Genomic DNA, 25,307 nt, shown 5'->3' on the forward strand with positions numbered 1-25,307 from the left:
TAGTAAAATAGAGTGAAGTTTGAAGATAATGACTTGGTTTGGTCATGGTCGATTTCAAAGATACTTGTTTCAAAAAATTAAGGAATATAAACACTAAGAAAAGTGCATAAATGATTATAATTGTATTTATTTAATTGTTTACATTCATCATTATGTATTATTGATTTTATATGGGTAAAGGTATTATGTTTTCTGTACTATATTAAAATCTTATTTCATTCAAATTTGAAAACTTAATTAAATAATTCTGTTTACTTATATAGTATTTTTTTAAATCAATGCTATTTAAAATTAATTTGTGAAAACATGGAAAATGTAGATATTTACTGACAACACAAGCTCACCAGCGCCATCTGGTTTCAGCAAAGGCAGCTCGTATTGCAACGACAGCCGATACCAGCGACGCTGCGGCCGCGGAACCGAAACGAAACTCCGACATCGATTAACGGAAGCGGTGCGAGCAGACGGTCCCTTTATACGAACGAATAATAAGAAATATCGCTTTTTCGCGTAATGTCTGTGGTGCTAGTGGTTTAAAACGGGAAGGGAACGTCAGTGCGTGTTGTCCATCGTAATATTATGTCTTACGTGTGCTTAGTGTAAGTTACATTGCTACTCTTGTGAAGTGATTTGTGCTGTGACAAAAGTCGACTTATCGCCTCTTGGAGCCAGCAGCCGGTGAGTATCGTTTATCCACAATTGATTACGATTACACGTCGAAAAGATAACTTCCAATAGGACTGTATTTATTTCGCCGCCCGGCTGTGCCTTAGACTAGGGTGTGGTTACTAAGGCCGTAGAACGTAATTGGGTCGTTTTTTTTAGCCCGACCGCTGCATAATGACTAACTCGCCTTATTTTCGGAAAATTGACGCTAGTCTCGGCCAAATTTGACGTACTTACTAGCTTCCTTCCGACATTTTAACGTAAATTTGGAAACTGGATTTTCGGTAAAATTTTACGTAGTTATTGAACTGAAAATACTATTATTCGATTGTAATAATCTATTTTACATAGATACCGCTCGGTATCGGGCGTGCCACTATTGAATCGTCTGTTATCTACCTCAATAGAGGTGATGTCACCGCTAGGGCGCGGATGACCAAATAACCCGACCCGTGACGGGAGGATATTACAATGGAACGCGAGCATTTAAAATCGGGTCGACTGAAATCGGTCGGTTTTTCTATAGCTTGGCCGTTCGTAATAGACCAGCGATCTCGTTTGTGATTTGATCGACAAAAACTGATTTGATCGAGGCTAACTATTAAATTGTTTCACAATAGCTCAATAATGTTCTTTGCTGAACTGTGATTTCATATGTTTCTTTTATAAAATATTGATTTATTATATATACAAGTAGAGTACATAATTTTTTAATTAATATTAGGCAGATTTTTAATTAATATTAATCGTAATCGCAATTTGGAGGGAAAAAGTAAAGAAAAAGCTTCATTCATTAATTATGTACATAATACAAATATAATTACATAATAATGCAATTAATTGACCCTTTTTAATATCAATTATGTTATCAGTGAAAATATATAAAGATAATAAGATATATATAAAATCATACATATATATTTGTTCAGTGATACTGTTGTATAAGTCTATTGTGATATTGATTTGATTTACACAATGCATTTAGAATTACGTTAATTTTCTTAACAAATTAAGTAGTTACATGTTTTCGTTTATTCATGGCAATGAGTAATACAGACATTTGAATAATTAACAGTTATGTTGATTAATTAAAAGTGTTATTTAATTTTGTAAGATAATATCCTTATTTATTTGTTGAAACAGAAACACGATCTTCTATTATTACTCATTATGTTAAGCTTTATAAAAAAAAAATTTATAATTCTAAAGAATTAAATATTGGTGTTTGATAGATAGTATTTGTGATGACGGTTTCTGCACAAGCTTACAAAAAGCCTTACCACTAGGCTCTATCATCATCTATTTAAACAAAAGCAACTAAATTTATATGACTTGGTGTTAGTTATTGTTGTAAGTTACTCCTTATTACACCTGCCAGTGAAATTCCAGTCATAATTAGTCCAGCCATTCCAGAGATTAGCCATTACAAACAGAAAGATGAACAGAAAATAATGGTAAAAATGTTATTTTGGTATATGTACCATGTATATAGTTGCATTTTTGCATTTTGCAAAAGTGCTTATTTTAATATTACAAAACTATATGATAGATATACATAATAAGGTTTTATATGAAAAGACAAAGGATATGTCTATGGGTGGTGATGACTGCTTACCAACATTTGCGAGTACCACTGTCTATTGCCAACGAATAAAAGTTAATAGTCTAGACAAGTACGAGTCAGTACTATACTTGTTCAGACTATTAACTGTAGCTATGAATTTCATTTGAATGTATTGTGCAATTGATATTGAATTTACGCATGATTAGAGTCTATTAATAGTTATGTGCTTCAATAGCTAGTAGATAAAAAGGTATTGAGCGTTGCAATGTATGTTTGATCATGACCTTGACAAATGTCTTAATATCTATGTTTTCAGGAATCTATATTATATATAATATTATAAATGTTAAAGTTACTCTGTCTTGTCTGTCTGTCGCTCTTTCAAGACTAAACCGCTGAACCGAGTTTGATGAAATTTGCTATGAAACAAACTTGAAATCTAAGAAAGGATATAGGCTACTTTTTTTATATAACACATGACAAACAACACCCTTAAACGCTAGCGAAGTCGTGGCCGACTTCCAGTTTATAATGTTTTATCATATAGATAATGCATCAATGCAAAGCATCTTCATTCAGGGGCCTGTATATATATTTAATCATTAGAAATTGAAAGGAAAAAATATATAATTTATGAATAGAAGATAGCTTCCTATCATTCCGGTTAGTTGAACAGCGCTGTTTAGTAAAATAGCGACGCTGTTAATTAAAAGGCTAATTAAATTAGTTTGCTTCATTAGCGGGATATAATTATGATTGCTAATTAAGTACGTGAAAATTCAGTGTTGCTTACGTGGCTTTGTAACATGTTTCTATCTCCCGAACATTTCAGCTTGGTAAATTTTTTATATGCAATATTATGATCAAGATTTAGTATCAAAAACCAGAGTAAAAAAGTAATTTGTTATAATATTTCGATATAGAAATGTATAAATTTTGATACCATTAAAAGTTTCAATAGATATATTTCTTTTGGTGACAGTCTCTTGAGAGTTTTTACTAAAGTACACTTTTTAATGAGTTAAACTTTTTACTCCGAAAACAGGTTCGGTTGAAGATGATTTTGTTATTTCCTTTTTTAAATATTGATTACTGTTATTGCTTTTGCAATGAGAGTTGTGAACAGTACTTTTATTTAATGGTTACATCGTCTTGACTGAGTTGAGTAAATATTTGTAATAAATTTCTAATAGTTTTAATCACTAATTATAATGTTTTGTTATAATATGATAAAATTAATGATGTATATTTCATGCTAGTTTAATAACTCACTTCAAATTATATTATATAAATAAATATATTATCATTTTTTCTTTACACCACAATTTCCTAAATACTGCTGAACCTTTAGATATGAAACTATGACCAATCGAAATGGAATTGTGCTAAGATGGTTTCTGTTGCCAATATACTGATAAATATTTAAACAAAAGCAACAAAATGTATATGACTTGGTGTTAGGGCTTTGTGCAAGCCCGCCTGGGTAGGTACCACCCACTCATCAGATTTTCTACCGTTAAACAATAGTACGCAGTATTATTGTTGTGTTCCGGTTTGAAGGTTGAGTGAGCCAGTGTAACTACAGGCGCGAGGGACATAGCATCTTAGTTCCCAAGGTTGGTGGCGCATTGACGATGTAAGGAATAGTTAATATTTTTTACAGCCTCATTGTCTATGGATTATGGTGACCACTTACCATCATGTGGCCCATATGTTCGTCCGCCAACCTATTTCGTACAAAAAAGCGGGTGCCATATAAGAGATGTGTTTTTTTTTGTTGCCGTTTTATAGATAATAGTACGGAACCCATCGTGCGTGAGTCCTACTCGCACTTGGCCAGTTTTTTTTTTTTTAATTTCAAGTATACTAGACGTTAATAGCTAGGAATTATTCGTCGCTTAACGCTCAACGCCCATATTCCGCAGTCTCAAGTATCGTATAAATATAAAGGTTTCTTGTATACTGTCAATATTAATTATCTGTAATGTGATTACTTATTATTGACTCATAAAATTACAAAGTAATTACAAGTGAGTAACTGTTGTGATAATTTGTAACTTTTTTTTTATTACACAGATAAAAAACATTTATTTGACATTTAAAGTTGGAAATTATTACTTTCGTTATGTGGATATATTTAGATATATAGTTAATGATGATATTATTAGTACCGGGGAAGGTTATAGGCTATTTTTAAGGCACCCCTCGAGGGGATAAAGGTTAATAGTTAAAGTTTTATGGATTTTGACTCGATTTCAGCTTGTTTATGGTACCGTTACAAATACTAAGTCTTAATTAGAAAGTATAAAACCAAGTCGTTTACCGTTATCTTACCCTATGTATGTTTAGATGTTTAAAATTACGCAGCGGATTTTGATGCGGTTTTTTTAATAGATAGAGTGATTCGAAGAAAGTTTTTGTATATAATACAAAGACAATATAGTAATGAAACACTGGTAATTTCGACAGTCTCTAATATATTTAGTATTAGAATTGTATACGTGCTAAGCCGGGTCGGGTAGCTAGTAATGTTATGAAATGTTAATTAAATAAATTTATATTAATAAAAGAAATCCGAATACAGTTGTATCGAAAGACAGCTCGCTGTACGAAGCAGGTTATCAAAAGGACACGAAATAACGTTATCTGTTATCGTTCTGCGTATTTGATAACGCTTTATTTATTGTGTGCTCCTCTACATATATATACTCTGTGTTCAATATTTAGATACACTGGCAACATACTGTAACTATATGTAACATAGCAACGACAACAACAGCCTGTAAATTCCCACTGCTGGGCTAAAGGCCTCTCCCTTTGAGGGGAAGGTTTGGAACATATTCCACCACGCTGTTCCAATGCGGGTTGGTGGAATACACATGTGGCAGAATTTCTATGAAATCTGTCACGTGCAGGTTTCCTCACGATGTTTTCCTTCACCGCTGAGCACGAGATGAATTATAAAGACAAATTAAGCACATGAATCAACGGTGCTTGCCTGGGTTTGAACTCGCAATCATCGGTTAAGTCATATGTCATAGCGAAGTGGTTGAATTAGCTATTTAGTAAAACGATCAGCTAACGTGAAATTAGTTGTAAGGGGCCTGAATGACAATCGGCAAAATATTTTTTAGTCTTTAGTGCATGTGTCATAATGTGCACTCTATTTTGTACCAGCCATGATACAATGCGACCGGAAAGAGACGTCTCTCTATCTTTTTCTCGTCTTGACCTAGGACTTGAACCCAGAACCTCGGAATCTGTGGCCTAATATCAACTAAATCAAACGAGGCAGGCAATCTGCCTCGTTAGAATATACAAATATGACCTGTTAAAGAAATCCTTTATTATATACAATTATCCGAGAAACTTCACTCAAAATATACAAAAGTTTTAAAAATAGACACCCCTACATTTCGGGACGCGGGCGTACCACTGCTGTCTGTCAGTACGTTACAAATAAACACTGAACTCAACTAGGTTAGACGCAAGGCCACGTAGCAAGGATTCATTTGTACGTTAATTTAATAATCATCAAGCAGATATGGCCTAGGGGACTAAGGGTTCGGACATCTAAGAAAAAGAGTTTTTTGGTGGTAGGGCTTTGTGCAAGCAAGTCTGGGTAGGTACCACCCATTCATCAGCTATTCTACCGCCAAATAGTACTCAGTATTGTTGTGTTCCGGTCTGAAGGGTGAGTGAGCCAGTGTAACTACAGGCACAAGGGACATAACATCTTAGTTTCCTAGGTTGGTGGCACATTAACGATGTAAGGAATAGTGAATATTTCTTCCAGCGTCATTGTCTATGGGCGATGGTGACCACTTACCATCAGGTGGCCCATATGCTCGTCCGCCAACCTATACCATAAAAAAAGAGTGCTCTTTGCAATCCTAAGAAAAAGAGTATGCTCTTAGCTTGTAGGATCCGAAGTCGTTTCAAAAACCGCAGGCGAAAGCTGGTTCCACAGAGTGGTTATGCGAGGCGGGAAGTGCCCTAAAAATCGCGCCATAGTTGATATTCGGATATCGAGGTGGTGCGGGTGAAACATGGAATTTTGACGAGATATATGAAGAATTATATTAAATTAAATAATGGTAGTTAACTAACATGACTTTGAGTTTCTTGCCGGTTCTTCTCGGTAGTATCAACTTTCCGAACCGGTGGTAGATTCACTTAATTGTAAAATGACGATTCAAAATCTGTAAAAGTCTACTTGAATTAAGTTTTAAAATTAGTATGTATTACAACTAATTGGCAATTAACTGGAATTTCAGAAGCGTGGTGAGGTTATTTTCGGGTTTCCAGCTTTTTGCGAGGATTGATACGCTAATTACACCTAGTTACAGACTTTACAAAATGAATACATCCTCTTGCGCACTATTCGTTTCTATAATAAGATTCTATATTTATTTTTAACTTGACTTATTAATAAATTAAAAGGTCATGTAGAAAAAAAATCATTCAAATCTATACATAGTATAAAACAAAGTCGCTTACCGCTGTCTGTATCTATGTATGCTTAGATCTTTCAAATTTACGCAACGGATTTTGATGCGATTTTTTTTTAATAGATAGAGTGATTCAAGAGGAAGGTTTTTGTATGAAATACATGGAGAATATAGTAAAGATACAAGAAAAATGTCTATAATATATGTAGTATCAGCATTGCACTAGTGCGAAGCTGTAAAGTACTTTACTTTAGTGCGAATCTAGGGCGGGTCGTTATTTCATGATAAAAAAATCGTTCTTTATTAATATATTATTAAAATGTTGGAAAAAAATAACTACTGAGTGTACTGAGTTTTTATTATTATTTTTTTTTTAATAACTGATAGTGGTAGTACAGTAATAGTTTTATTTATTCGTATGTCAGTCACGCGAAGAGAGAGTCCAATGATCGATTCCCAGATGACTTAACGTTCCCTTGTGAATGAGATATTACGCGAAAGTAAATCTGTTACCTCTTCAAGCTTAAACTGCTGAACCGATTTCGATGAGATTTGGTATGGAGATAGTTTATATCCCTTGGAAGCACAAAGGATTTATGGCGGAAATCATTAATAGAGTCACAGACATTTGTTAAGTAAGGGTTTACATTTTTTTCATTTACTTTTAGGTTAATTTATTATATTAATTTAAATAATTGTATTAACTAACACGACTTTGTATTTTTTAAATGTTGAAAATGAATAACTACTGAGTTTCTTGCCGGTTCTTCTCGGTAGAATCGACTTTCCGAACCGGTGGTAGCTCCACTTAATTTTAAAACGATTCAAAAGTGCTCGTTAAAGCCCACTTGAATAAAGTTTATTGTGATTTTTGATTTTGTTACTTTTCCCCCCTCGAGGTGGTAAAGTGGGGGTGACGGTTTCTATGCTATAAGTTCAGCCAGTTTACTATAAATATCTTACTATCCTTGTCAATCTTAAGCGTAAGAAAGGGATGGTAATAACTTCCTTTATCAACTAGGCTATTAGGTAATGTATTTCGATAAATTCGTTATCTGTTTGTTTAGATATGTACAAAGTCTTGAATCGTTAGCGATATGTTCCTGACAAAGGATTTGATATTTCGCCCGGCTGGGTAGGTATCGTGACGTCACAGCGACAAGATAACGGGACATACTTAATGTCTGATGTTTAACCGACTATGTTTCTTTTGATTAAGATTGTCATTGGACCGCCTCTGCACTTGATCCGATCAGATGCTTAGTAGTAAGTAACAGCACGTAAATTTCCCACTGCTGGCCTTCTCTCCCATTGAGGAGAGTGTTTGGAACATATTCCACCACGCTGTTCCAATGCGGGTTGGTGGGATGCACTTGTGGCAGAATTTCGATAAAATTAAACATATGCAGGTTTCCTCGCTCGTTTTCCTTCATCGCCTAGCACGAGATGAATTATAAGCACTAATTAAGCACATAATATGTATAGTGGTGCTTACCTGGGTTTGAACCCGAAATCATCGGTTAAGATACACACACTCAGCTCATGATCAAATGCTTGCTGGTAGGAATTTGTGTGCTAAGGATATTTGAGTCAATGTAACTACAGGCACAACGACCTTCATGGTCAAGTAGTGTGCGCTCCGGTCTTTTCGGGTACGCCACTAGTACGTTGTCTCGGGTCTGGGTGGTTGTGGTACCGTCGTTACTGCTGACTTTCCATAACACAAGTGCTTCAGCTGCTTACATTGCGATCAGAGTAATGTATGTGATGTTGTCCATTATTTAATTTGAACATGTAAGGAATGGTTACGTCGTCAATGTCTGCGTTGGTGGGCTGCTAATCACAGGTACTACTCGTCCGGTTGCCTACGTCATATAAATGATGACGTAATATCGGTTAATGACTGACTGCGATCTTATTAATTTTATGGTATATTTTGGTGGACGAGTGTTTGGCCACTTGACGGTAAACTGTCACCATAGACAATGATGCTGTAAGAAATATTAACCATTCCTTACAAATGCGTCACCAACGTTGGGAACTAAGATGTAATGTCCCCTGTGCCTATTACACTGGCTTACTTACCCTTCAAACCGGAACACAACGGTAATTGTACTTAATATTCAGCTACATACTTATTTTTTTTTCTCGCTGGAAAAACGCGTTACGCGCTTCCCCCACGTGTTGGAAGGTGGGGGGGGGAGGTGTGTGACTCCCCGGTTCCCTGGACGTCGAGTGCGCCCAGGTCTACCGGGTTTACCCACTAAAAATACAGCGGTACCCTCTGCGTCTTTCGGCGGGCGCCACGGGATCGCTTACGCATGCTACCTTGACGCTTAGCTACATACCTAAAGGTGAAGGTTAGCCATACGATGTCAATGACCTCCGTGATAAGTGTAGAAGCATCTCCTCTTCAGTACAGTTCAGGTCTTGGATCATATTTAAGTTCAAGGATCAGTCAATGAACTGCGTTTACAAAAATCCACAAAACACGTGCGTTAACGTTTGACGCTTGTTGATATATCATTTTATGTCATATATGAAGGGGTTACGGCGTAGAATTTGTTTTTTTGCCAAACGTAACATATTACCTTATTACGCTGAGCCTTCAATTATATATTAATTGCTATGTAACATTCTTTTAGCAGAAATTAACGGTGAAACCGGTCTCCTTTGCCGGCTCGTTTCAATGTTTCAACGGCATAAAATATGATTACATTTTTTGGCATTAAATCCATACTTTCATGCTTTATGTTATAAATGCGAATATAACTCTATTTATTTGTCTCGCTTTTACGCCCAAACTATTAGGCCTATTTGAATGGTATTTGGCATACAAATAGTCCAGAGCCTGAGAAAGGATATAGGAGAGTTTGTATTCTAGGTGAGCAAAACTCCGGGTAATAGCTAGTATCAAAATAAATGCATGTAAAACTAGTGTATGATCGCGTCTGGATTGGCAGGGGCGTGTACGTCAAATGTCATGAATATCATTTGAGTTGGCATTTGTAATATTAGTGAGGAACGAAGATTGTCTTGTTTGTAGATGTGTGTGATTGTTTTAAGTTGGCATTTGTGTGTATGTTTCTGTGCACTTCAGAACCAAAAATGGTAGTTTGTTTTTATCTAAAGTTTTACTTTTTGTAGGTCTCAGATCGATTTAATGTTTGGTATAAAAAAGTAAAGAAACTGTCTGTAAATGTCCCAAGGCTGATATAAGGTCATGAGGAGGAGATGAGCTTACTTATACACAAAGATATACGCTTAGCTTATGTCCGGCTTCGAATTTAGAAATATTGGTTAAAGTTCATCATGGTACATCAACATTGTTTTCTAGATAAAATATCAGTAAACGAATACATTGTACATCATCATAAAATTTTAACGACAAATTGTATCTCTATTTTATGCTTCAGTTAAAAAGGGATAGCAAGCCTCCAGTAATAAAATGTACTTACTATAATCAACTTTACAAAGGGCATATAAATACATTGAATTTGAATAATTTGTAACTTCAATAAATATTAAACATGTAATACGCATATAAATGAGGACCAGACCCCAGGGGGACTCGGAGGGACATCTTGGTCGTAATAAATAAAGGGACTCGTAAGAATAAGGGCGAAATGCACTTATTTGTATTTATACTAGCAGAACTCGTGGATTTGGCTTCGCGATATTTATAAAGCTTTATGTTATACACATATAATGGAATAAAATATTTAATTTAAATTTAGAAATATTGCAATGCAAATTTTCTATCGACTTTACTTAGCTTTGAAATTGTATAAAATATAGTAGAAACCGGAATGAGTGTCTGCCATTATTTATCTATATTTTTTTAAAGTTAGAGCCGAGATCGCCCAGTGGTTATAACGCGTGCATCTTAACCGATGATTGTGCGATCAAACACAGGCATGCACTGCTCATTCATGTACTTAATGTGTGTTTACATCTGGGAGGTGAAGGTAAACATCACGAGGAAACGTACAAGTGTCTAATTTCATCGAAATTCTGCCACATGTGTAATCCACCAACCCGCATTAGAAGAGCGTGGAGGAATATGTTTCAAACCCTCTCGTTAATGGATCGAAGGCCTTAGCCCAGTAATGGGAAATTTACAGGCTGTTACTGTTATTCAAATATAATGTTTTTTGTCGTTTTTTTTAAATACGTGTTTCATTCTTTTACAAAGGCGATCTGTAAGGTTTACAAAAGTTGTTTGTAATGTAACTGCCTCCGCTGTCAAAAAGCGAGTGAATGATTTTTTGTTTGGTTTTTGTCGGTTTGGAATACCGGCCGTGTAGCGTGATTTGTTCCGGTTTTTGGACGTATTTTAATCTTCAATACACGAAGCTTAGTTCTGTTTAGTGTGTCCATCAATGGGTGTGTCAAAATGTGATTCGAATGCAACTTGGAACTCGTCGTCACATAGTAAATCGTTTGTTTGCTTGTAGTGCGAATTGAGTGCATATGTCATGTAATTGAAACGGATTTGTCTTTTAAAATGTTAATTCATTTGCACATCCGGGCAATTTCTATGTCGTCACGGTAGCATGCGTAAGCGATCCCGTGGCGCCCGCCGAAAGAGGGAGAGGGTACCGCTGGTTTTTTAGTGGGTAAACCCGGTGTGCTTGGGCGCATTCGGCGTTCAGGGCTCCGGAGAGTACCACCCCCCCCCACTTTCATCATGTGGGGGAAGCGCGTAACGCGTATTTCCATCGAGAAAAAAAGGGGCAATTTCTATGATGTGCTTTACCTAGTTCTTTATCCAGGGTCGGTTTCAAAGGGTTTTTTCAATAGCTTAAGAGAATTTGAAAGCAATTTTTGGATACCAAGCACATTTTTGAATTGTATGTAATTAGTTACAATAAAATTGTTATTATTGCTTTGTGCACCCCTAACTCTTTATATAACTGTCTGCTAAGGGTTGGAAGAAATCGCTGTTTTAGCCATAAGGCCGTGCATCTTTCTTATACCAGACAAAACTATATGTTTACTAGTGTACAATAATGAGTATTTTGATTTGATATTATTACGACAAATGCAATATCTTCGATTTTCACCACGACTATAAGACTCACTTACAAATTTAAACATTCACACTTAAAATTTTGTTTTGCGACCAACTTCATCGCGTAGTTTCACTCCCATAACGTGCCAAAAGAACTAACCATTAGTTTCGAAAACATTTCCCTTTTGTCTACGGAATTTCTTTTTAGAGCATTCTTTTCTTAACTAGGATAGAAGGATGTGTTCTAATTCCTCTTGTGAGATTTCATCTAAACAAACTAACACTGCAAGTGACGTGGAAGCGTTTAAAAATAACTCTCTTTGCAGTCTCGGTATTAATGACGAAAGGGAGAGTTGGTGCAGTGGTTTGATAGCGTGCATCTCAAACGATGATTGTGGGTTTAAGTCCAAAAAAAACATTACTGAATTTCCATGCGTTTCATTTGTGTTTATGGGATATTGTGCCGCATGTAGGGCTACATGTTTTTTGGTAGGGTTTTGTGCAAGCCCGTCTGGGTAATTATCAATCTGTCACCAGATACGTTCCAGATAGATACCAGATATTCTGTCGCCAAGCAACCAATATTTGGTAATGCTATGTTCCAGTTTGAAGGGTGAGGATGTAAGTACAGGCAAAAGGGACAGGTAAGAATCTTGGTTAGTTGGTAACATCCCAGGATTAGTATGAAGTATGAAGTAAGGGATGGTTAATATTTCCATCAATACCATTGTCTTTTGGGCGGTGTATGTGTATTCAACTCTTATTGTAGCAGAGTATGTATTCAACTCTTATTAAGGTGTAAGAAACTCCTAAACCTCTCAAAGGGAGAAGGAAAGCTGTTAGTTAATGCTGTACAGTCCTCATTATCAATCGGCGATGTATCAGATTTTTTTTTATATTATATGTTGGCGGACGAGCATATGGGCCACCTGATGGTGAGTGGTCACCATCACCCATAGACAATGAGGCTGTAAGAAATATTAACTATTCCTTAAATCGTCAATGCGCCACTAACCTTGGGAATTAAGATATTATGTCCCTTGTGCGTGTAGTTACACTGGCTCACTATCCCTTCAAACCGGATCACAACAATACTGAGTACTGTTGTTTGGTGGTAGAATAACTGATGAGTGGGTGGTACCTACCCTTCTTACACAAACATCGCTGGAGTCTTACACAAATATCACTGGAGATTATAATAGTTTCCATAATTACCCCCTTAGCGTCGCACGTCATCCGTCAAAGTTGGCGCGTGTCCAGGTTACGTCGAAATATCAATGATTTGTATATCAATGTACTAGAAATTTTGTAAGTTCGTTGGGTATAGGTACGTGATGCCGCGTTTATTTTTATCACGAAAACGTGATTGCGTACGTTTGAAATGTTTTGTACAGTTATATGTTAGTAAGATTTGAAGACCGGTTATTATGAATACTACTCGTATAAACGGTGACGTCAGCTATGTTTGTCAATCTCCAAACCTCCACAGATGTGGTTATCATGCTTATATTATTAGGAAGGTCTCGGACACCTGACAATTAGCATCTAAAACAAGCTCCGGGCGATATATAGTTAGTAGATATTGCTGTCATAGTACTTGGTGGTAGGGATTCGTGCAAGCCCGTCTGGAAAGGTACAACCATCTTCAGATATTCTACCGCCAAACAATCTGGTACTGTTCCGGTTTGAAGGGTGAGTGAGTGTAACTACAGGCACAAGGGACATAACATCTTAGTTCCCAAGGTTAGTGGCATGTTGGTGATGAAAGGAATGCTTAATATTTTTTTACAGCGCCGTCGTCTATAGGCGGTGGTGACCACATACCGTCAGGTGGCCCGTATGCTCCAACCAATATAAGAATTGAATTGTATTGGTAATAATCTTCAAACAGTTTTACGATTGCTTGATTTGAATAAAAACTATATATATAAAAGCACTTTAAGAATGGTGTTTCTATACAGACGAACTCGATTTATATATAAGTAACTACATCAAATGTTATCAGTATTGCGTAAATTGGAGTGGCTTTGCCATTTGCCAAAGCCGGACGACCGGAATTTCTGGTTATGTAATTGTGATATAACGAAAGCTATGCTATAATATATTGGTATATTAATCGTTTGGTACTTTGGGAGATTATGAAAACAGAATGTCGTTATAAGATTTTAAATTTCATAAGTCTCGTGAACAAGACATTCGTAGACAATGTCGAAATATCGAGCTCCACCGAACAAAAGTAAAAATCATGGTAAATATCCCGTAATCAATAACTTTAATAGAATGTCGTTATGTTAGTATGCGATTTTTTTTGCGGGGTGACACCCTATTGGTGCAGAACAATAGTATCACGTCATCAACTACCAATCAGAGACTTGTATGACGTGATACGTCGGCGAAGTCATAGTTTTACTAAAGATATTCAGATATTTTGTTGTTTTGTTTTTTTACGTAATAATATAATAATAATCTTGTATAGTTACTATACAAAGATACTCGAACCTCTGGGGAAAGACCGTTTTATGTGTATGGTTTTGTTGCTGAGATGTCTTTAAAAATTAGGGAATCGTAGATAGGTACGATTCGCTAAATCTCTATCAATGTGGATACATTTATGTACAACTAAATCTTAGGACTTGATGAATAAATTATTATGTATTTTGATTTTCGATATGCTATTTTTCCTCTCCAACATCTCATTTGCCCATTCAGCTTTGTTAGCATGTCAAACCCGTCTGTAAAAGACCGAAATAGCATTTCTATATGATGACGTTACCTAAGTATTCCTTTTTAAAATGAATAGATAACAGTCTCCTTCGTTGCAGGCTCGTTTGATTTTTTTGTTATAGTTTCACTGTGCAACACAACTTATATAACCTGTATCGCAAGCACCCTGTATTCGCATAAAAACTCCACACACGAACGTTTATATGACCTAACGGACACGAGGTTTCGTAAAATCACATATAATTGAGCAACGGAACATCAAAGGGTTGTACTATATCTATATTATATATATGAAAATAAATAAATAATAAATAAATATTGGACAACATCACATACATTACTCTGATCCCAGTGTAAGTAGCTAAAGCACTTGTGTTATGGAAATCAGAAGTAACGACGGTACCACCAACACCCAGACCCAAGACGACATACAAAATTAAGAAACCTACATCGACTCGGCCGGGAATCGAACCCGGGACCTCAGAGTGGCGTACGCATGAAAAACGGTATACACACCACTCGGCCACGGAGGTCGTCAAGAGTAACTCTGTCTGTTTAAAAAATTTTGGGACTGTTTTATTCATAGACAAAAAAAAAATAGATAGATAATAAGAAATCAGTATAGACAATAGATACAGTAAAAGTCCATAAGTTCTAGACTAGGTTAAAGCCATTTCTGAGCCTCATTTCCTCCTCGAATTGGATAATCATCAGGATTTGGGTCAAGCAAGAATGCTAATGGTAAATATGCAATCATGAGTTGTAAACCAAAATTGGCATATTTCCAGCTGTGATGGTGTCCGATCATTGCGAAGATGGCTTATATTATGTGCGGTTCTCCTTAAATGGTTTTTGGTTTAGAATGAGAAGTGAGTGAGTTTGTAAAATAACGTGGCATATACTTGCCTTTTGATAAGTGGTCACCATCGTCCAAATATTGTCAATGTGAGAAATGTTAATTAATACTTATATCTTAAATTCGCCAGCAGATTTCATTTTTGACTAATTGTGATCCGATAGCAGTTAATGGTCGTAAGGTGTATCAGTAAGGGTAAATTAGTAATCTATATATCTATATAGGTATCTATCTTTTAAACTCGTATTAACTGTTGTGGAGTTTTAGGGTTTGGTCGTTAGTTATTAGGCAAAGGTAAGCCCTTCCTTAGAATTTAAGGTTTGGCTGTGGAAAAGCATCAAAATCGAAAATCAAAATATACTGAATTCAAGTAGCTTTTTACAAGCATTTTTGAATCGTAATTTAACAACTATTTAAATTGAAGTTACCACGGGTTCGGAATGTAGATTCTACGGAGAAGAATCAGCAAGAATACCAGTGGATACACTTAAAACAGATATTATTTTTTTATCTATAATATTTGTGTAAATGTAATTTTGTGTATGTGTGAAATGTAAGTACAAATATAGAATGTTTTCGAAGGCGATGACATCGCTGGTTGGTATAAACATTTAGCTTGATATGACATCAGCAAGGAACGAGCTCAAGTGGTTCCAAGGTCAAAACGGTCACAGAATAAAGGTCATAATGGAAATGATATAGATCATATTGTCATTTTATGTCGTTTGTAGTATGTGTTATATAGACCAGTGGATGAACATTATTCGTAGCGATTTTCTAAGCTTGATTTATGTGTGTGGGGGGGGGGGGGCGTAATTGACGTGTTAGGAGTCCCAAAATAGATGTTAATATGTAATTACCTGATATATGTGTATGGGTATAGTTGAATACAAGTATGTCATTTGTCCTAAGAGAGATTTTCCTTTAATAAAAATGACATCCTCATAGTGTTTCCAAATAAAGATATTATATGATCTTTTTTGATATTAATAGCTGTTAAAAGTTGCTGATAGGAAATGCAGAGAGAAAAACGTCGTATAAAGAGGTCGTATGTAATTTAATTATTGAAAAATCCGATGGATAGATATTGTTCGATTAATTTGTAACATCATAATCAAGGGCCTCATTTGTTGTCCTACGTACATGAGGTCTTCATATTTTTATTTTTTTTTTATAAAGCTAGAGGATCTGACGAGTGTTTTGTCTTCAGAGTGGATGTCTGCCATTTTGATTGTTACCATATTCTTGACTTGAATATTAAAGTATTGATAATTGAACGCAGCGCTCCCATGCTGACAGACCCGTAACGATTGGATGTCACTATTAATAAGTTTGGCCATTCCAGGAAATTGGTGTTGTGAGAAGTATTCAACGCTCATCGCCAATATTACCAACTTTGGTAACCAAGTGACTTTATTTATTACTATCGACCCGCCCCTGATGCTATGACATCACAGTAGAAACTTCTTAATTCATCAGTGTTTCTTTACTTTATTGTCCATGTATTATATACAAAAAGCTTCCTCTTGAATCACTCTATCTATTAAAAAAAATCGTATCAGAGCGATAAGCCACTCTGTTTTATACTATGTAATGATGGCTGGTGGATGATCAAATGGATCGTCTGAGTCATCACTATCCATAGATATTGGTATTGCAAGAAAATATTATACTATTTCTTGCATACCCAATGCGTTACCAAGATTTGGAACCAAGCTATGTCTCTTGTGCCCCTAATTAAACTGGAACACAACAAGAAGTATAGATGTTTAACGTTGGAAATTGAAATGAGAGTGTGTTACCCATCTATGTATTTGTCTGTAGACAAGCTTGAATAAAGTGACCATTCATTTATTAGGTAAGGATATTTTCGCTAGTTTTTTCGGCCATATAAGAATAAGAAAAAATAAGAATAGGCCAACCCCTCCCTCCCCTTCGAAAATGAAGGAAAATATACGTTTGGTTTATTTTAATGATAGTTTTTCAAAGAAGCACTACTTTGGTTTTTCAAATAATACGCCGAGATATCAAGTAATACTGTCCACACATTTTTTTGTCATTAATGTAATCTTGTATTGAGTAATATGCCATATTTATCAATATTTTTTTTTTATACGAGATTTAATTTTAACTGAGGAATCTTATGGAAACGAATACAGTGTCCCAGGAAGGATGTATCTACTGAGATTTGAGAATTTGGAAGTTGTGTATGTATATGTATATCTTTGAATGATTATTTTGTGTTTTTTTTTGTTTAAATATTTTACATATATGTATTTCAATGTAGAGGCGAGATGGTCCAGTGGTTAAAACAGGCAAGCTCCTCTGATATTTGTGCTTAATTTGTGTTTGTAATTCTCGTGCTCGGCGTTAAGGAAAACATCGTGATGAATCCTGCATGTGTCTAATTTCAACGAAATTCTGCCACACGTGAATTCAATAACCCGCATTGGTATATGCCTTAAAAAAGCCTTCTCCTCAAAGGGATAGCCTTAGCCCAGCAGTGGGAAATTTACAGGCTGTTGTTTCGTACGTGTGATCATATCGGTGTCGTTCGCCTAAAACGTTGCAACTTGTAACAAGAACTAAAAGGATACGGGAGTTGAAATTATCGTTTTTTTTTTTATCCCAAAACCGGGCACCGAACCGACCGGTCTTGCGAGCGAGCGAGACGCACGTATCTGCGTGAAAGGGAGGTCGTATCGTGGGTCGCGTTCGAAATCCGCTTTTTGTGAGTGATTTTTGTCAATATGACTTAAGTTACTCGACTAAGAATTATTTTGAGTAATAACGAATATTTTAAATACAACATAGATTTCCTAGTCTAAGTTATATAATAATGGCGAAAGTTTATATGAGATTTTGTAGAGAGGTCAAAATCAAAATAAATTTATACAAGTGGGCTTTTACAAGCACTTTTGAATCGTTATTTAACAATTAAGTGAAGCTACCACCGGTTCGGAAAGTAGATTCTACCGAGAAGAACCGACAAGAAATATAGTAGTTACTCTTTTTCAACGTTTAAAAAATACAAAGCAATGTTAGTTAATACAATTATTATTTAAATTAATATATCCTGCCTGGAAGTTAACAGGTTCATGCTTTTTTGTCATCTACAAAATCTTGTATCGAATAATATGCCTTTTTTTTCAATGTATTTTTTTAAAACGATTGAAATTTTCGAAACGGCAAAGTTAAAAATGTCGATTGTAATGTAGTGCTTATGGGTCAATTATGATCTCAGAAAACGTACCAAATACGTTCAAAATTCCTCTACGTAGTATAACAAAGTAGCTTCCGGAATGCTTATATATTTTACTAGCGACCCACCCCACTTCGCACGGGTGCAATGCTGATACTAAATATACAACAGAATTTGTTAATATACGACATTACATTAGAAAATTCTATAAATACCAGTTTACACCAGTTTCTTCCATGTTATAAGTTCGTGTTATGGTCACATGTAACTTCGAAAAATGCAGGTTACCTTCCAATATTTAGCCAAGCAACTGTATCAATAAAGAATGACGGTTTTTTTTTCTTTTTTTTTAACGCGCACCACCGAAGGCCGCTGTATATTATGACACGAAGTATGTTCCATTATATTTTAAGTGCATAAGATATATAATTCTATGTTATCCACGTGTGAATAGAGTACTGAGTCAATAATAAGCTTAAATTATAGTCATACTTTTGTACTTACATATTGAAAAGCTCATTTTTTTGGTCTATAATAAATCTATCTATTACATATACCTAATAAAATTGGAGTGTCTGTTTGTAATATTAAAAATGCCATTGTTTACTCAATGCATATGTATTTATACACGGTACATATGTATAACAAAATAACATTTTTTACAATTTTTGTCGGTCTGTCTGTCCGTTTGTTTGTTCTGAGTAATCTCTGGAACGGCTGTACCGATTTTGACGGGACTTTAACGTATATAATAGGGAGTAACTTAGGCTAATATTTTTTTGTCTGTTATAATTAAAAATTAAACCCTGTCCGATACAAGATCGCGGGCATAGCTAGTTATTATTATTATTCAGCGTGTTTCATACAAGGTTTTTATCTTAACATTAACTATACTAATACATATTATAAATGTGAATGTAACTCTGAATATCTGTCACACATTTAAAGCTTCCTCTTGAAACGCTCTGTGTATTGACGAAAACCGCATCAAAATCCGTTGAGTATTCATTATCATCACTACATAGTCTGAAACAAAGTCGCTTCACGCTGTCTGTTCCTTTGTACACTTAGATCTTTGAAATTACGAATCGTTTTGATGCGGTTTTGTTTTTAATAGATAGAGTGATTCGAGAGGAAGGTTTTTGTATATAATACATGGACAATATAGTAAAGAAACGCTGATGACTTCAGAAGTTTCTACTGTGATGTCATAGCATCAGGGGCGGGTAGCCAGTACTAAATAAAGTCACTTGGTAACCAAGGTTGGTAATATTGGCGAAGAGCATTGAATATTTAGTACAACACCAATTTCCTGGAATGGTAAGACTTATTAATAGTGACATCCAATCGTTTCGGGTCCGTCAGGATCGAAGCGGACGGACGGGCATATGGGCCACCTGATGGTAAGTGGTCACCATTACCCATAGACAATGACGCTGTAAGAAATATTAACTATTCCTTAAATCGTCAATGCGCCACCAACCTTGGGAACTAAGATGTTATGTCCCTTGTGTCTGTAGTTACACTGGCTCACTCACCTTTCAAACCGGAATACCTACAACAATACAGAGTACTGTTGTTTGGCGGTAGAATAACAAAAATGTATACAAAAATGATATTTTTAGAAGTTTCTAATGTGATGTCGTTAATAAGCAAATTGTGTAGTATATTCAGTATCGGTATAGCATATTGAAGCAGGCACCGGTCGCTAGTTTATTATAAAAAAAATAGACACAATGATTATAAACTACATTAAAGATACCAGTAGGTCAAGAGTGTATAAAGAATTAAGTGTGATAAAAACGACGGTTTATTTTATCACTAATTTTATCAGAGTGTACTCTTATCATTTATTCCTACACTTTGATGTCGTCTAGTATATTCTGTAGAGTTTCTTGTAATTTTAATTAAACAAGCTCATTCAGCAGCCTGTTCATTTCCCACTGCTGGGCTAAGGCCTCCCCTCCCTTTGTGGAGAAGGTTGGGAAAATAATTCACCACGCTGTTCCAATGCGGGTTGGTCGAATACACATGTGGCAGAATTTCAATGAAATTAGACAGATGCAGGTTTCCTCGCGATGTTTTCCTTCACCGCCGAGCACGAGGTGAATTATAAACACAAATTAAGCACATATACATCGTAAACACAAATTAAGCACATATACATCGTAAACACAAATTAAGCACATAGGTAGTGGTTTGAACCCGCAATCATCGGTTATGATGCACGCGTTCTAACCACTGGGCCATCTCAGCTCAGATTTACAAAAGGTACACTCAAATCCGTTCTTTTATATGATAATAAATAAACATAAAATAATTGATGTGCAAGTGTATGTGTAGTCCTTGACTTACGTCGTTTTTGATCTAAGTCGATTATTTCTAGTACCTAACACGCCGAAAGTACGATGTCTGCCTTTATTATTTATTCAAACATGGGCTTAGATGACTACACAAGTCTATGGGGGAGTCGCGTAATCAATGACGCTTTATGGTACGTCGAACTCGTCTGTGTATCGTCATCAAGGGGAGATTTGGGGGGGGGGGGGGGGTTGTTGAGATTGGAAAAGAATAACTTTGTCTATTCAAATCGTTTGTTTGCTTATTTAACTAGCAATCCGCTCCGGCTTCGCACGGATGCAATGCTGATACTAAATATACTATAACGTTAACCATAAAAGCTTGTAAATTTTTTGTGAAGGTTTTGGTATAAAAAAAACGATAATTACAAACTCCCTTGTCCTTTTAGTTCTTGTTACAAGTTGCAACGTTTTAGACGAATAACACGGTTATGATCACATAAAATAACAGCCTGTAAATTTCCCACTGCTGGGTTAAGGCCTCCTCTCCCTTTGAGGAGAAGGTTTTAGAACATGTTACAGATATATTGTAGGGTTTTATTGGCTGACACCGGCTGTAAATATAACAATAATTGCAACTAAATTATATAATCGTAAGGCGACTTTTATGTAGTCTAATATTTTTCATTTCATTTTACTACTAGGAGAACTCTTAAAGAATATTTTGAATACGTAAAGATAATGTTTTCGTGTATTCAAAATAGTGTTTTATTTGAAGACAGTTTTTGTTTTTGTTAAAACTTATTTATTTATTTACAATTTATTTCGATTTAAAACTGTCACATTTCAAAATTGAAATTTCTATAATTCCGATACATATACATTTGTATATGTTGGTGTACGTCTTGTGTAATTACATAAAAAACTCTTATACATATGTGTGCAGTGAATTGTTCACAATTGTAAAGTCTGTACGCAATTATTCGATTGCTTTCGAGTGATTCGACACGTGCCGTTTAACGAAGTCTGATACGTCAATTGTCTGCCGTTGTGTGTTTATCTTCAGCTGTTTCGTTCGCTATTATCTCATAAACAACAGTTTATAGTTCTAAATATTTTATACTAGTCGTCGCACGCGGTTTCCTTTGGGGTTTAGGCTGTTGGTTGTCATGTGTCAGGCAAAAAATTAGCCCATGTCCTTTCTCGGAGTTAAAGTTTGCTTCATATTAAATTTCATCAAATCAATAGGCTATTTGACTGGTTTTTAAAATCCATTTTATATTATTAAGTAGAAGTTAAGGAACCCAGTAAAAGTTGTTTTTCTTATTTCTAGTACATATATAGGTACCGAAAAATATCACAATAAAAATTCCATATTTAAATAGCGTGCAAAAACGCTACTTGGACAATATGGCGCTGGAATGGTGTCTGTGGCGTATCTTGTATTTTAATCTGTGGTACATATAGTAGAAAAGCAAGGTTAACTTGTACATATTTTAATCTGTGATACATATAGTAGAAAAGCAAGGTTTACAAGAAAGTGACTTCATCATAAGCCCGGCCAATCAGGAGCGTTTTGTGTCACGTGACAAACGTTTGAAAACAATGCATTTTTCTTTATGGATTTCTGAATAAATTAAGTATTATTTTTAACTTTCGTTAGTAAATAAACATTTTTAAACTCATAATATAAACTGATTACAATAATTCACAATTTATTTATCGCATTGTCACATAGCCTATTTCAGCGGTTTGGTTGTGATAAAACGACAGACAGACAGATAAATTTACATCTATATTTGTAATATTAATATAATGGATAACTGACTGCCATTGTGAGTTCAATTTCAAGTCAAAAAAATAAATATATTATTATTAAAAATAATAATTTTAATCGAAACGGAAATAATCAACTGAGACTCAAAAATAATTGTAATAATGTAAATTTGTGATTTATTAAAACAGCGTCCCGTCCCGGCTTTTACTAGTCTACAGAACGGCTGGTCCGATTTTGACGGGACGTTCACTGGCCGATAACTGATATAATAAGGAGTAACTTAGGCACAATATTTTGTTTTGTTAAATTCAAACGCGTGCAAGCTCGGGCACTGCTAGTATATCAATAAAATAATAACGCAAGGAAGTAAGAATCAGTTGAAGATAAAAGGCGTTAGTAATGGTAAACCCACACTAATGTAAGAATCCAATTTAAAACTTCGGAAACATAGCGTGGGTGTAACCGGAATGGTGGAATTATATGGTGTTGGTTATGTTTTAATTGGCACCTTTGCCGGGAGGTACGGTTTGGGAGACTGACCGCCATGGAGTCAAAAAGATTAAAATCAAAATATACTTTATTCAGGTAGGCTTTTACAAGCAATTTTGAATCGTCATTTAACAATTAAGTGAAGCTACCACCGGTTCGGAAAGTAGTATTAGGTTTTATCGGCGAGAAACTCAGTAGTTACTGTTTTGCACCATTTAAAAATACATTTCATGTATATAGTACAGATAAATAAACATTTGTCAAAGTGAAGCTACCAACGGTTCGGAATGCAGATTCTACCGAGAGGAACCGCCAATAAACTCAGTAGTTACTCGTCTTTTAAAAAATAATACAGTCATTAGTTAAATACAATTTTATGTGTATGTAATTTATCCTGCCTGGAAGTCAACAGGTATTAATTCCAAGCTTTTTTATTCAACTACAATTGTATTCGAGAGAAGTGGATTGTGATGAATAAAAAGGGTGCTTGGTAGGTAAAAGTCTACCCGTGACCACGAACGCTGTTAAGTGCTCGAAACGTCGGGATGTCCAAAATAATATACGCGATTCAAATCCGTTATAACTAGTTTTATTTCAATGTGTAATAATCGCGAAAATTTAAGACAACATTAGGTGAAAGTCCCGTCAAAATAAGCCCGAACAAGTATACTGACAAGAATTGAAAACTATGTTATTTAATATTGAAGTTATTGATTTCGGGATATTTACCATGTTTTTCATTTTTGTGCGGTGTAGCTCGATGGAATCTTGTGAACAAGACATTCGTAGATAATGTAGAAATATCGAGCTCCACTTATCGGTTAATATCCCGAAATCAATAAACTTTAATAATAAAACTAACCGTGTTAATTTAAAATATTTAGTGTGTGTATATTTTTATAAAGATTAAATCAATCAATATAATGTTTCAACAATAATAAGAAAGCAATGAAATCATTATCAAAATACACAAATCGGACATCGAACTGATAACCCTATCGGCTAATTAAACATGGCGGCGAACAATGGGACCGTGACGTAACCGGGTCAACGACCACGTACCATTAGAAGGGAGGCAGTGGTATATGAATATATATTATTAAATGTTTAATAAAAAACATTATCAATTATTAACAATTTGGACTATTAACGCTATATATATATAACGCTATATATGACCTATACATATAATAAAATTGGAGTGTCTGTTTGTCATGTTAAAATGTTCGCATTTTACTGAATACATATACATGTATACATGGTACATGTACCTAAATAACAATTTCTTAAACTTTTATCCGTCTGTCTTTCTGCCTGTTTGTTGTGATTCTCTGGAACGTCTGGACCGATTTTGACACAACTTTCACGGTCAGATAATGAATGTAATAAGAAGTAACTTAGGCTATTAACTAGTCTTTCATAATTATATTGTTTAGTTACGACGTAAAAGCGTTTAGACGAAATGGAAATATATACTCATTGTTTCGAATGTTAAAATTCGAAGTTTAAAATTGGTAAAATGTTATATCTTTAACGCCCAGAGTATTCCTGCACATTATCCCGACTTAGTATCGTCCTTTGAAAATAAGAACATACATGCAATCTTAGTGTCAGAATCATGGTTGAAGCCTTGCTTACCTTCTACCTCATACGCCCTTCCAGGTTTTCACCTCGTACGAAACGACCGTATTGGACGCACTGGAGGTGGTGTAGCAATATATCTCCGCTCGCACCTACCATTTAATATTATTGACCAGTCGCAGTGTCAAGCTAATCCCCATGCTGAGCACCTTTTGATAGAAGTAGTTTTCGCTCATACTAAAGTTTTGCTAGGGGTATACTACAATCCTAGTTCATCGATCGAGTATTTCTCTTCTCTCGATGATCTTTTACATAAATACGTACCCCTATATAAGCACGCAATTATTATGGGCGACTTTAACACGTGTTTATTAAGAAATGACGTCCGCTCTACTCGTTTTAGCTCCATGGTTGAAGCATCTAATTTAAATATTCTCCCACTCTCTGCGACTCACTTCTTTCCAAATTGTACTCCTTCCCTTCTAGATATTATTCTTGTTTCTTCTCTTGATTATGTTCAAAAGCATGGTCAATGCACAGCTGCAGCTTTCTCTTATCACGACCTTATTTTCCTATCTTACAAGATTAAACCTCCTAAAATTAAACCTAAAATTCTTCTGCAACGTAATTTTGCTGGTATGGACTTAGAGCGTCTGAAAGAGGATGCAGCTAAAATTGACTGG

The 25,307-nt window shown here is 35.3% G+C and overlaps 1 protein-coding gene across 8 annotated transcripts in view; it reads left to right on the forward strand.

Annotated features, from left to right (window-relative positions):
- The first annotated feature begins 365 nt into the window (after window positions 1–365).
- Window positions 366–25,307, forward strand: part of LOC124541461 (protein hu-li tai shao) — a 110,551-nt gene continuing 85,609 nt past the window's right edge. For all 8 annotated transcript variants that reach the window (XM_047119365.1, XM_047119364.1, XM_047119368.1 and 5 more), the window contains exon 1: window positions 366–678. The gene's annotated coding sequence lies outside the window, so the exon portion shown is untranslated. The remainder of the gene's footprint in view (window positions 679–25,307) is intronic.

The sequence above is a fragment of the Vanessa cardui genome, chromosome 28, assembly GCF_905220365.1.
Source record: "Vanessa cardui chromosome 28, ilVanCard2.1, whole genome shotgun sequence".
NCBI lineage: Eukaryota > Metazoa > Arthropoda > Insecta > Lepidoptera > Nymphalidae > Vanessa > Vanessa cardui.